The sequence below is a fragment of the Elephantulus edwardii genome, unplaced genomic scaffold, assembly GCF_000299155.1.
Source record: "Elephantulus edwardii isolate Elephantulus edwardi_28Jun2011 unplaced genomic scaffold, EleEdw1.0 scaffold00011, whole genome shotgun sequence".
Lineage (NCBI taxonomy): Eukaryota > Metazoa > Chordata > Mammalia > Macroscelidea > Macroscelididae > Elephantulus > Elephantulus edwardii.
The window spans coordinates 14,155,038-14,168,110 of NW_006399761.1; positions in this window are offsets into that span (position 1 = coordinate 14,155,038).

Below are 13,073 nucleotides of genomic sequence, written 5' to 3' on the forward strand. Positions count from 1 at the left end.
ACTCTCTGATGCATAACAAGTAATTGCGAAGACCATGGCCTGTATCAGACGCACCTTAGTCTCCAGAGAGACACCATTGCTCTTCAGTACTCTGGAGAGGTCCCTAACAGCAGATTTTCCCATGGCAATGCACCTTTTAATTTCCTGGCTGCTGGTGCCAAGACTGTTGACTGTGGAGCCAAGCAAAAGGTACACAGTTTAAATCCACCAGTTATTTCACAGGTGCAAGATGAGCAAGTTCCTCTCATGCGGTAACTGTCTCTGCAAACCTTCCGGAGGGTCAGCCATGGGTTGGTTCTGACTAAATGGCACACAACAACATGCTTTATGTCCCTATAGATTAGATTTTCTGTTCTAGAGTTTTATTTACGTGGAATCCTACCGCCTGACCTCTAATTGCCGGGTACTTTGACTCAACATAACTGAGATTCACCCATGGGGCTTTGTATATGAATAATGCATTTCCTTTTTTATTGCTGAACAGAGTTCCATTATATGGATATACAACAATTTGTTTATTCGACCATCTCTCTTTTTTTTTTTAAATTTTAAAATGTTATCTGAGTGAAAGTTTGCAGAGCAAATTGATTTTCCATAAGATGATTCAAATACATTGTTTTTTGTTACGTATATTGCAATGACCAGAGCTCTGGTGGCATCATCCCCAGGGTGCTGTGCTGCTACCCAAAACAACCATTGGCAGCAGCGGTTCAAATTCACCCACAGCTCCGAGGGACAAGGGTGAGCAGGCCTTTCCCACTATTGTTTCCGGGCTTGGAAACCAGTGGAGGGTTGCCATGAGTTAGAATCCATTAGAAATTCTGGGAGTGTTGTGATTGCAATCCCCAGATTTCAACAGCCTCTTCTGGTGTCCTGCCTGTGTTTCTGTCCCCATTCATCCTTTCCCCTCCTGCCTTCCTACTCTCATCTTTGTATGGCTGATTCTAAGGAGTCAGCCCTCCTCGGTACCATTGATGACCCACGGTGCTGCCTCCCATCTGGCTGTAAGTTGAGTTGTAGAGAAGATTTCAGTTCTAGTCTTGATGGCCTTAGTTTCCAGGGTCCATCAGTCTCTGTTAGACTAGTAATTCTGCTCTTTATTATGACTTTGATTTTGTCCCACATTTTTCTCCCAGTCTTCCAGGGACCATCTGTTGTCTCCTTTGCAGAGCTCAGCTGTGGTGTCCCGGCACCATGTCCTTAATCTCTGCTCTCAGGTTGTGGACAGTGATGGTCACAAGGTCTAGCTGTCTTTTGTGCTCCTAGTTTTTAATTTTATACACTCTTATTTACACCTTAGAGGGCCACTTGGAAGCTTTTGAGCAAGGCCCTGCTGAAGAGGAAGAACCAAGTAGGAGACTGACCCTTTCTGATTGCAGAAACCTGCTGTTGGAATCCCAATGGCACATGGTTCGAATCTGCTGGCTGTTCTATGGGAGGAGGATGGGCTGTCTCCCCCCACAGGATTCACTGCCTCCTACGATGCTCAGGAGGGTCAGCTATGGGTTGGTTCCAACTCAACAGCACACACCACCACTGTACCATAATAGTCCAATTCACCAGTGCTTGTGAAATGACAGACACATAGTCCGCAGGGACAGAGGCTCTTGAGCGAAATCTATCTACTGGTGACTGTTGACGCAGGGCTATAATCTACTTATTCATTGCTAGACAGACGTTTGTTTCTTTTTTTTTTTCCAAGATGTGCAGGTATTTGGGTTAAAATTCAATTTCAAAGCTAATTGGGCAGGAAGGGGAGAGGTGGCCCGCCAGTTTGTCACTGGATTAGAGGTGGAATACCAAACATTGGAAAAGGGTTTGGCAAGGAATAGAATTTCGAGAACAGGACGACATATTTGCCTGCTTGAGTGTATGTACTCTCCCCACCAAATCATGTTAAAGCGCCTCAGGTTCTAAAAGATCTCACTGGGAGGCTTTAGGCTTGATCACTGAGATTAACACTAAATGTGCATCCAGAGAATAGTTGCTGAAGACATAGAGCCTCTAGGTGATTTGTGAAAATGTAAATTACTTTCCCCCCTTTTTAAAATTATTATTAATTTTAATGAAAGTTTAGAAAAATGTAAATTACTTTTAGAACTTTATGGTCATAGAACTACAATGACCTTTGTAGTTGATTCTCTGTGACAGAACTGTCCGTGGCTAAAGGATATCACCCCAACTTAGAATGTTGTTTTTGTGTACCGTAGAGGCAGAACCAACCTGTAACTGACCTTCTGGTGTGTTTTCTGAGATGGTTAATTGAATGGGAGGAGATTGCTCATCCTCCCGCGGAGCAGCTGGTGGCCTCGAACTGAATGCCTTCAGGACTACAGCGCAGCTTCTTTCTCCTAGGCTACCTGAGCTCCCTATGTATTTAATTTAGTATGACCTAACTAGGAAGCTCTGGTGGCCTCGTGGTAAGAAGCCACACTGCAATCCAGAAAACAAGCGGTTCTAGGCCACCAGCTGCTCTTGGGCAATCTCCTCCTGTGTGAGGGTCAGCTGTGGGTTGGTTCTGACTTGACAATACACAACAACAAATGATGTAGCGTAACTGAAAAAAAAAAAGAATTTCAAGTAGGGAAAACAGCAACATTAGCAGCTTCAGGAGCTCTGGTGATATCACATTGTTTAGGGTGAACAGGTCCTGCCTTGGGAGGCCAAGGAGCTCTGGGGTCTAGGAGTGAAGCACCTGGCTATGCTGTCAGTGGGAGCCCAGTGATGAGTCTGTGAGAGAAAGGAATTTTGTATAGACTTCAGCTTTGGATACCTTGTGTGTGGGACAGTCCTGCTCTATCCGAGAGTGTCCCAGGAGTTGGAATTGACTTTATGGCAATGAATTTGCTTGTTTGGGGTTTTTGTTTTTTTTGTTTATTTTGTTTTTAATCTTGAGAGGTGGAGCTCATTCATGCATCAAATGTTTACTAATTCTTTGTAACAGGAAAGGCACTAAAGAATAACTTTTTTATTCAAGTGTTTGAAATCTAAAGCAAACACGGTCAGCAGTGCACAGAGTATCTGCGTTCCATGACCACCAGCTGTGAAAAAGATTCCTGCTTTATATTTCTGGGCACCAATTGTGACTCATAGCAACCCTTAGAAAACAAAGCCAAGTGCCTCACAGTGTTTCCTGGGCTGAATTGTTGGGGGAGAGAGATAGCCAGGGCTTATCTCCCAGAGCCACTGGTAGGTTCAAACAACTGTCCTTCCGTTTAAGCAGCTAGGTGAGTGCGTAATTAATATGCCACCAGGGCTGCTGAGAAAAGAAGACTACTTGTCCTTGAAACTACTATACTTCTGCGTGACTTGCTATACCAAAAAATAAGTCGCTGATCCAGGGGGTTTTATCTAGTGACTTGTTTTAATTAATTAAATAATTGCTGCTTTTTAACTTCATTTTCATTTTGGACACTTTTCTGCTGGGCCCAAAAGTCAAGAGTTAAATTTTTGTTGTGTGTGATCCCTGTACCACAGTTGCTGCAATATTTGGTTATTGAGTAAATCTGGTATTTTATCACTTGTTGTACATGATAAGATTTTCCTTAAAGACTTAAGACTTTCCTCTCTTCTTGCTTTCCATCTGTCTCATAGAAATGCTGATATCCTCTAATCTTTGTGAAGCTCTGATTCTGACCTAGAAATAGCTTTGCTTGGGCTGTGTGCCGATGTATCACAAACCACTTCAAAGCTCAGAGCTTTAGAACAGCAGCAGTCTATGATTTCTCATGGCCCTTCGGGTTGCCTGGGCGCTTCTGCTGGGCTGACCAGGACTCACTTTTGATAGATTGTTTCATCTAGAGAGTCTCTTGGAGCTGGAGTGTCTAAGAGGATCTCTTCCACATGTTTGAGATGTTGGTGAGATGGTTGGAAAGCACAACTGAGAGCACAACATCTCTCCAAGCCTGGGTGGAGGGTCCCAGGGAACAAAGGTGGAGTCTTGGAATCCTCACTCTGGATCTCACGCCACACCATTTGCCAGTTCCAGTAGGTCAGAGAATGCAAAGATTCTTACCACTGGACCAATAGACAACTTCATGATGGATGGAGAAGAGATCGAAACTGTCAGCAACTTCATCTTGCTTGGATCCACAGTTAACACCCTTGGTACCAGCAGTCAGGAAATAAGGAGACACATTGCACTATGAAAGTGTGCAGTTAAGGACCTCTCCAAATTATTGACGAGTAATGATGTCAGTGTGAGGACTAAGGTACATCTGATTCGGGCCATAGTCTTTCCAATTACTTAATATGCATCTGAGAGCTGGACAATGAATAACAATGACAGAAAAAAGAATTGATGCCTTTGAGCTGTGGTGTTGAAGAAGAGCACTGAACATCTCATGGACGGCCAAGAGAATGAATAGATATGTCTTAGGAAGGGTGCAGCTGGCGTGCTCTTTGGATGCAAGAATGATAAGGCTTCACTTCACATGCTCTGTACATGCTTCTAGGAGGGGCTATTCCTTGGAGAAGGACATGATACTTGGAAGGGTGGAGGGTCGGTGAAGGAGAGGAAGACCTCAACCAGGTGCATTGACACAGTGACTGCTACAATGGGATCTAATGTGTCAGGAAGTGTGAAGATGGCGCAGGATAGGACAGGGTTCAGATCTGTTATTCATAGGGTCCTATGCGTCATACTCGACTCGATGATGCCCAACAACAACAACAACAACAACAACAACAGATCAAAGTAAGTGACAAGGCTAATCTAGATCCAAAATGTGCACAAATCGTTTTCACTTCCCTGTTGGCAGAATGGCAACCTCACATAGCGAAAGGGCATAATCTCCAGGAGAGGTGTTTTATTGCATGCCATTATTGTGCCATATCACAGGACTCATTAGGAAAAATTGTAAATGTTGGTTTAGAAGATGGGAACAGCCAGGTTTCCCAACCACAGGCCCAGAAGACCCCAAATGATTCATCTATCTAACATACATCTGTTGAAAACTTTTCCCCAGCCTAGCAAGTTTTAGGGGATCAAATGTGTGCGTGTTCACAAGAAGCGAAAAATCCATACACTTTTTTTGGCTTGTTCTTCAAATTTACTCTTTCAGGACCTGAGAATGTCTGTTCTTGTTGTTGTACTGTGAATAAATAAGTCAATAGCTACTTCTCACAAGCCTTCGGTGCTTAGAATGTGCTCTTTATCCCTGAGGTGTTTTGCTGGGAGGTCAGTGAGGGATCCTCTGTGAATTCCTGATGTTCTCTGCAGATGTGCCTGTGGGCCCCACACTCACAGCCTAACATCTGCCCCCGGGGTGTTTGATAGGGCATCCGAGTCCTATTTGGCTTCGGCTGCCTTTCCTGTTACACACTTTACCATATGGCACAGATGCCAGGAGTGAACACTTGTGACTGAAAAGAATCAGAGTAGGTGTTAGAAGGAGGCTGTGGAATTGTCCATCTGTACTTTCGGTTCAAAACACCACAATGAGCTTTGGGTTACAGAGAGCTGAAGAAGATGAGAAACATGGAATCATAGGGCTAGAAGAGACTTTGTATAAATCACCTGATCATCTTGAGTGTGAGAAGATCGAGATAGAAAGACATTAAGTGACAATGTTGTGTTAGTATACCTGTTTAGCAACTCGAGCCTGGGAGGGGAATGCTGACTTGTCCGGTGTCCTTCCCATTGGTGCCTGTCCTCTTAAGACCCTGTGTCCCCTCTTGTTGTTGTTGTGTATCATAGAGCCAGAAGCGACCCATGGCTGACCCTCTCATGGGTTTTCAGAGGCAGTTAATCGCATGGGAGGAGATTGCCCGTACTTCTCCCACAGAGCTGCTGGTAGCTTCGAACAGTATTCCTTTGGAATTGCAGTGCAGCTTCTTGCCACTAGGCCACAGTCAACATTTCTTGAGAATTCATTTACTGTATGCCAAGCAGAGCGCTAAAGTTGGACCGTCTCACAGACTCCTCAATAAACCACAGAAGTGGGCATTGTTCATCCTCTCCTCCCAGAGGGGGAGAGCCAAGGCGCTTTCCCCCGGATTCCCAAGACTGAAACGATAGAAGGCAGATCCGCACCAAGCGGGAATAATAATCTTTAACACTATGTTAGTCACACTGTAGGACTGAGGGTGACTATCCTGAAAAGCCAGAAATGACCAGGGATCAACTGTTACCTGATAGGTCTTCAGGTCCTGAAGCTGGAGTAAAAGGCCTGCTGTCCCTTGGAGCCTGGCTGTGGAAGAAGCCTCAGCCTGGTTCAGAAGCCTCTTTCAAATGCTCAAATGCCCCATTTTTTGACTTACAAATCAGTTGTTGTTGATTGCCGTTGAGTTGAGCATGACTCATAGTGACCCTATGAACAAAAGGCCTGAAGGCCTTTCTATAACTATCGTCACTTATCAAAGTTCATAGAGTTTCCAGAGGCATGTTGTTTAGGGAGTGGATGAAGTCTGCATTATGATTAGAATATTTCTCTAGCACTGCAAAGACCTTGCTGGTGTCTTGCTGGTTTCTAAATTAGTGAAATCAAGCCGTTTTATGGCACAGGCAGTAGATTTTCCTCACATTCTGCTTTTTTTTTGTCTTTTATTGGCTATGCAAAGGCATTTGAATATGTGAATTGTAACAAACTGTGAATAACATTGAGAAGAATGAGAATCCCAGAATCTTATTAATTATGCTCATGTGGAACTTGTGCATAAATCGAGGGTATACTGTTGTTGTTTGCTGTTAAGTCACTACAACACATAGTGACTCTGTGAACAATGACTCTGAACCTTGTTCTATCCTGAGCCAACCTCACTGTCTTTGACACACTCGCCTCCATTGCCATAGTCACTGGGTCAGTTAATCTCATCCAGGGTCTTCCTGTCCTGTGCTGACTTTCTGTACCTTTCCAAGCATGATGACCTTCACCAAGGACTTGGTTCCTCCTGGTAACATGCCCAAAGTATATAAGATGGAGTTTTAAAATCCTTGCCTTCATGGAGCAACCTAGTTTCACTCTTTCCATAACAGACCTATTTGTTCTCTTGACAGTCCATGGTGTGTTCAGTACTCTTCTCCAGCACCACAACTCAAAGGCAATGATTCTTCTGTCATCCTTACTCATCATCCAGCTCTCTGATGCATAACAAGCATTTGTGAAGAACATGACTTGGATCTGATGCACCTTAGTCTCTAGACTGACATCGTTGCTCTTTAGTACTCTCAGAAAAAGTGTACTTCAGTATGGCATTCTTTTATTATAACTATTTAATTTGTATGCTGAGAAAATAATCAGAGAAGCCAAACTATATGAAGAAGAATGAGCTATCAGGATTGGAAAAAGCGTCGAAAAGAGGCTGTGATATGCAGATGACACAATTTTACTTGCAGAAAATGAAGGCGACTTCAAGCACTTAATCAAGAAGATAAAATGAAGAAAATAAAAAAGTATATATAGCCGTTAGTAGGGATTATATCACAACATAAAGAAAACAAAGTTCTGAGGCTGTCACCACATTCACATCCAATCACAGGAGACATGGAGTGTGAGGAGGACTACTACGCAGGATCCTTATAGGCTAGAGCTTTTTCCTAACATCTCCACATTTGGTTACCTCGTCAATTTTAAGGGTACTAGACAATTTTCATCACTGGGTGTCCAGAAAAATGAGGAAGTAGTTATGGGGACCAGCTGATTAGGCTGACAGTGTCATACTGTGTGTATGTGAGAGGAATAATACTAAAAGATACAATACGTATTTTAAAAGGGAGATGGGATTGTGCTTTTTATTACTGAGTAAAGGCTAATCCAGGCCATTGTCTTTGTAATTACTTGTTATGCCTCAGAAAACTGGGCAATGACTCAGGCTGACAGAAGAAGAATCGATGATTTTGAGTTGTGGTGCTGAGAAGAATCTTGAACATACCATGGACTGCCAAGAAAACAGTTAGATCTGCCTTGGAGAGGGTGAAACCAAGTTTCTCCTTGGAGGCTAGGATTTTGAAGCTCCATCTCACATAATTTTTGGGCACATGGCCAGGAGGGACCTGTCCTTGGAGAAGGACATCATACTCAGAAGAGTGGAGGGACAACACAGGAGAGAAAGACTCTGCATGAGATGGATTGATACAGTGACCTGGGCAATGGAGGCTAGTGTGTTAGAATTAGTCAGACTTGTTCAGGACAGGGCAGGCTTCAGAGCTGCTGTACACAGGGTCGTGATGGGTCAAAGGCAACTCGATGGCACATAATAACAACAACAGCAACAACAACAAAGAAAACATATCCCTGGAGTAAGTGCTACTGACTCCTTTCTCAGATTATGAGGCTATAAACTTCCCCATTTCCTTGAATTTTATATAAATATTTACAAACAGAAGTCCTTCGTTTCACAGAAATTTTTATATATTGGCAAGGCTCTTTGGAAACGTGTCTTTCCCTTTGTTTTACAGATGGAGGTCCTGAGAGGCTCAAGAACTTGCCTGAGGCCTGCCAGCCAGTGAAGGTCAGGGCATACAGGTTTCCTGCCTTTCTTTTTTATCTTAGTTTGAAAAAATACCAGTAATGTCTTCCCAAACCCTTATTATCTGTTTTATATTTCAAACTCATGCAGAAAAATGTGTGGAATTTATTTTGTAGAGGATCTGGCATGAATACCTTCCACAAGTTTTCATTCTTCCTTTTTTTCTGTCAGAGGTTCTTACTGCAGCCTTTAGATGGCGCAAGTTAGCTAACCAAAGGCTGTTTTGTATGAGAAATTAAAGAAGGTTCAAGAGCAGTTTATGGAGCACAGCAGCATTGAATAAGAATTTAAACAGAGCCGACATGCTGTAAGCAAAAGCCCCCTTTCAGTCGGTATCAGTCTTTGGAATGAGGCTTTATTCAGTGTCTGCCGCTTTCCCCAGAGGTTCTCTAACCCTGCGAGTGTCAGGCGTCACCAGGAATAAAGGGCTCTTGGGATAGATTGTGGGATAAGGATTGAAATTGGAGGAGCTTTATTGAAATGGGTGGAATATAAATCTGGGAGTTAGGAGGCCTCTGTTTTCCATGAGTCCCCAGGTAGACAGGACAAGTTCTTTGCCTTGGGTTTAAGCTGCATATTGCAGGTACTTATATCGTTAAGTAATTATTTACCTCATCAGGCTGTGAATAATGTGATAATTAGCATCAGTGTACAGACATTTGTTTGAATTCCCCACTTTCCATTTTTTTTGGGGGGGGGTGGTATATATGTCAGTGTGGAATTGCTGAGTCAAATGTTATTTCTCCATCTAAAATTTTAAAGAACTACTGAAAACTTTTCCACAGTGGCTGCACAACTTTACATTCTCACCAGCAAAGGATCACTCCTCATATACTCATTGCCGTTGGGTAGGAATTGATTCATGGTTGACTTTCCAGCAAGTTTTCAGAGGCAGCAAATCACATTGGAGAAGATGGCCTGTCTTTCTATTGCAGAGCAGTTGGATTCCAATTGCTTGACTGTGGGGTCAGCTCAAGTCTCTATCCAGTAGGCCACTAGAGCTTCCTTTTAGAACAGATGAGGGTTCTCATTTCTTCATCCTCCTCAGCACTTGTTCATTCCCCCCTCCCCCTTGACCATAACCATCTTAATGGATCTGAAATCCCACACTCTGCTTACTCACAGTCTAAGGTCTTTATAGTATCATTCCATATTTTCGCTTTGCCCATTCACGGTATGGCATACATAATTGATAGTGGCCCGAGATGTTCCTGATGTCCATCTGGTTTTTAGTCTTGAGTTGTTTTAACTACCTGTTAAACTGAAGGAATAAAGTTGTATGTTATTGTTGTTTTGTACTGTTGAGCTGGAACCAACTCACAGATGACCCTCCAGTGAATTTTCAAAGGTAGTAAATCTCATGAGAGCAGATTGACCATCTTTTTCCCTCAGAGCAGCTGGTGGATTTGAAATGTGTGCCTCTGGGTTGGCAGCGCAGCTCTTTACTACTCAGACATCAGAACTCTCTATAAAGTTGTATAGACTCACTATTTTTGTAAAGACTTAACACATGCTCATTGTAATAATTACAATATTATGAAAATTACCTATCTAATAAGGAGGAAATGGACAGAGGGATACCGGACCATCAGTGCCTCTCTAAAAGGGCCAGAGGGAGTAAAAATAGCACAGCCCCTCACCGCCCCAGAGCAGAGAGCAGTTAAAGAGCCTGTAGTCTAGCCCCATGGAGCCTCGAGAGCCAGAGCTGAGAGCCACAGCAGCAACACGAGGTTCCTTTCTTTGTTACTGACTCACAATTGTGGAACCAACAATGGGGTTTATTAGGGAAGGAGGTTGGAGAGTGGAGGAGGCGATACAGTATCCCATACAATCATAATACATGATGCAATCGCAATACAAGTCCAGGTTTTAGTCTAAGTTCTAAGAAACAATTCCTCAATTAATCCAGGCTCTGGTTTCAGTTCCGTAGTCAAATCCAAAACATCCAGCAAGATTTGCTTCCCAGCAACTTTTAGGCTAACTCCGCAGCACCTTACACATTAATTCTACCATGCAAAAATAACCATGGGCAACACTTTGGTGAAAATGCTTTTTTATGCATTTAGCTACTTACCATCAAGTGGGGACCAACCATAGCTGACCTCCAGTGGGTTTTAAGAGGCTGTAAATCACTTTGGAGATTGCCTGTCTTTCTTCTTGGAGCAGCTGGTGGATTCTAACCAGATACCTTTGAGTTGGTACCACAGCTTCTTACCAAAACTCTCTTATTGTGCACATAGATACATGTAACCAATCCCAACACAGTGATTTGCATTGCTACCCTACAAGAGAAGCATGGACAATCACCTTCTATGTGATCTACAGCTTCTGAAAACCTGTTGGAGGGTCAGCTATGAGTTGGTTGTATTGTCAATGAACAGCTGTTAAGATGTGTTGCATAAGATCTCAGTAATGTTATTCTTTGTGACTTAATGCCTTTGAAATTTCCAAAATGCAGATATTTGTTTCTGATGATTTTCAGATTAAAAAATTATGACTTAAGAAAACCCTTCCCAAAACATCTTTCATTGCCTTTGAATCAGAAGTGACTTATATATGACCCTCCAGTGGATTTTCAGAGATTGTGAAGCATACAGGAAGAGATTGCCCATCTTTTTCCTACTTGTGAATTATAACTACTAGAGAGGTATTGCCTTTCAGTTAGCAAGTATAACTCTCTAACTTTCCAGTTATGACTAGAAAGCCTATTTCTACTTTGGCAAATCTTTTAACACTTTTGAGTGGGATAGAAGAAAGCACCTACCTTTTCACTGTTAGCTTCTTACTAGGGAGAGAACAAATATAGTTCTTATTGAATGTATGGGGAGGTAGGCCAGGACATGTTTGGTATGAATTCATAAAGAAGCAAGTTTCTCGGCTTTGAGACCAGTCACTATGAGGTTTGACGTGTCTGGATAAGGATGACGCAAAAACAACTGATGCCTTTGAATTGTGGTGTTAGACAAGAGTCCTGAATATCCCACGGACTGCCGAAAGAACAGACAGGTCTTTTCTTCAGGAAGTGCAACCAGCTTGCTCCTTTGCGACAAGAAAGGTGAAACTTCATGTCAGTGACTTTGAGAATGTTTTTCCAGAAGGTCAGTCCCTAGAAAAAGGCATCATACTGGAAAGATGGAGGGTCAGAGGAAGAGAGGCAGGCCCTTAGTGAGATGGACTGACACGGTGACTGTTTAACAGTGGCCCTGAGCGTATCAGAGATTGTGAGCAAGGTGCAGGAGAGGACAAGGTTTAGAGATGTTGTTTGCAGGGTTGCTGTGAGTGGTGGTCTGCTCGATAGCACCTAACAGCAATAACAACATTTAGAATTTGTGTTTATATTTTTCATATGAAACCTCTTCTATAGATGTTCACTTGATCTCTTGAATATCCTTTTCCCTGTGCTTGTAAATACTTTCAAAGATTTTTTAATGTGTGTCTTTCAGGTTGTGACTGATTCCTTTCTCTTGTCCTTATTCAAATTTAGATCTCCACATTTTTCTACTTCTTCCAATTTCCTCATTCCAGTGAGAAATAAACCACTGTGGAATCTGGGAGTGGCAAAGCTGGTAGGATGGTTCATGGGAAACACTAGATTTGATTTAAATCTTTCTCTTTAAAAATTGAACTTGACATCACCTGGCAGCTGGTCTTTAATTATGGAATTGAGGGCTAACGGGCTAGTGTGTCACAAAGTTGAATTTGCATATTTCCAGCTACACTATATTCTGTTTTTAAATGTTTGTCTTTTCTTACGTTCAGTAAGCAACAGAAATATAGAAGTATTTTTAAAAATATAGTATTCTAATATAACTACTGTTGTTGTTAAGTGCCGTCGAGTCATAGTGACCCTATGAATGACAGACCTGAATGCTTGTATAACTTTTATCCTTTCTCCAGTTTCATAGGGAATAAATATAAAAAATATTGACATAATTCTTTATATCGAGGAGGAGTAAAAAAGAGAGTTTTAAATAATTGTTCCTGTGTTTTTAATTTCTATGAAGGCTATAGGAATTATTATAACATCTTTCTTGAAGTTATTTTGCTGAATTACAGACTTTTAGGATACAGAGTAAGGAATTTTGGTGGCCTAGTGGGTTGGGCCACAAGAAAAAAATCCACAGCCCTGAGGTCTGTTTTTCATTGCTTTTGTTCAGTCTTCTAGGTCGTATAGCACTGGTGTGTCCACTTGCCTTAGAAGTAACTTGTGGTCGCTGTGAAGCTCACCATTGTGACACCGTCGTGTCAAATGCGATAATGGTTACCCATGGTGGACAGTGTTTGGTGGGGCTCCCTGGTTGAAACAAGCTTGGAAGCAGGGTGGCATCCACTTCCATAAATAGCTTGTCTCTGGGAACCCTATGAACCTGGAGAAAGGATGAAAGTCATGCATGCAAGTTATAGGTCATTCATATGGTTGCTATGAGTCGCCTACGACTTGATGGCACTCAACATCAACAACTACAACAGTGGGTTGAGAGTTGCATTACCAGCTCAGAGGTTCTACCAGCTGCTACCTGAGAAAAAGATGGGCAGCTTTCTTCTGTGCAATGTACAGATTTACAGTCTCAAAATAACCTGCTGGAGAGTTAGTTCCAATGCAA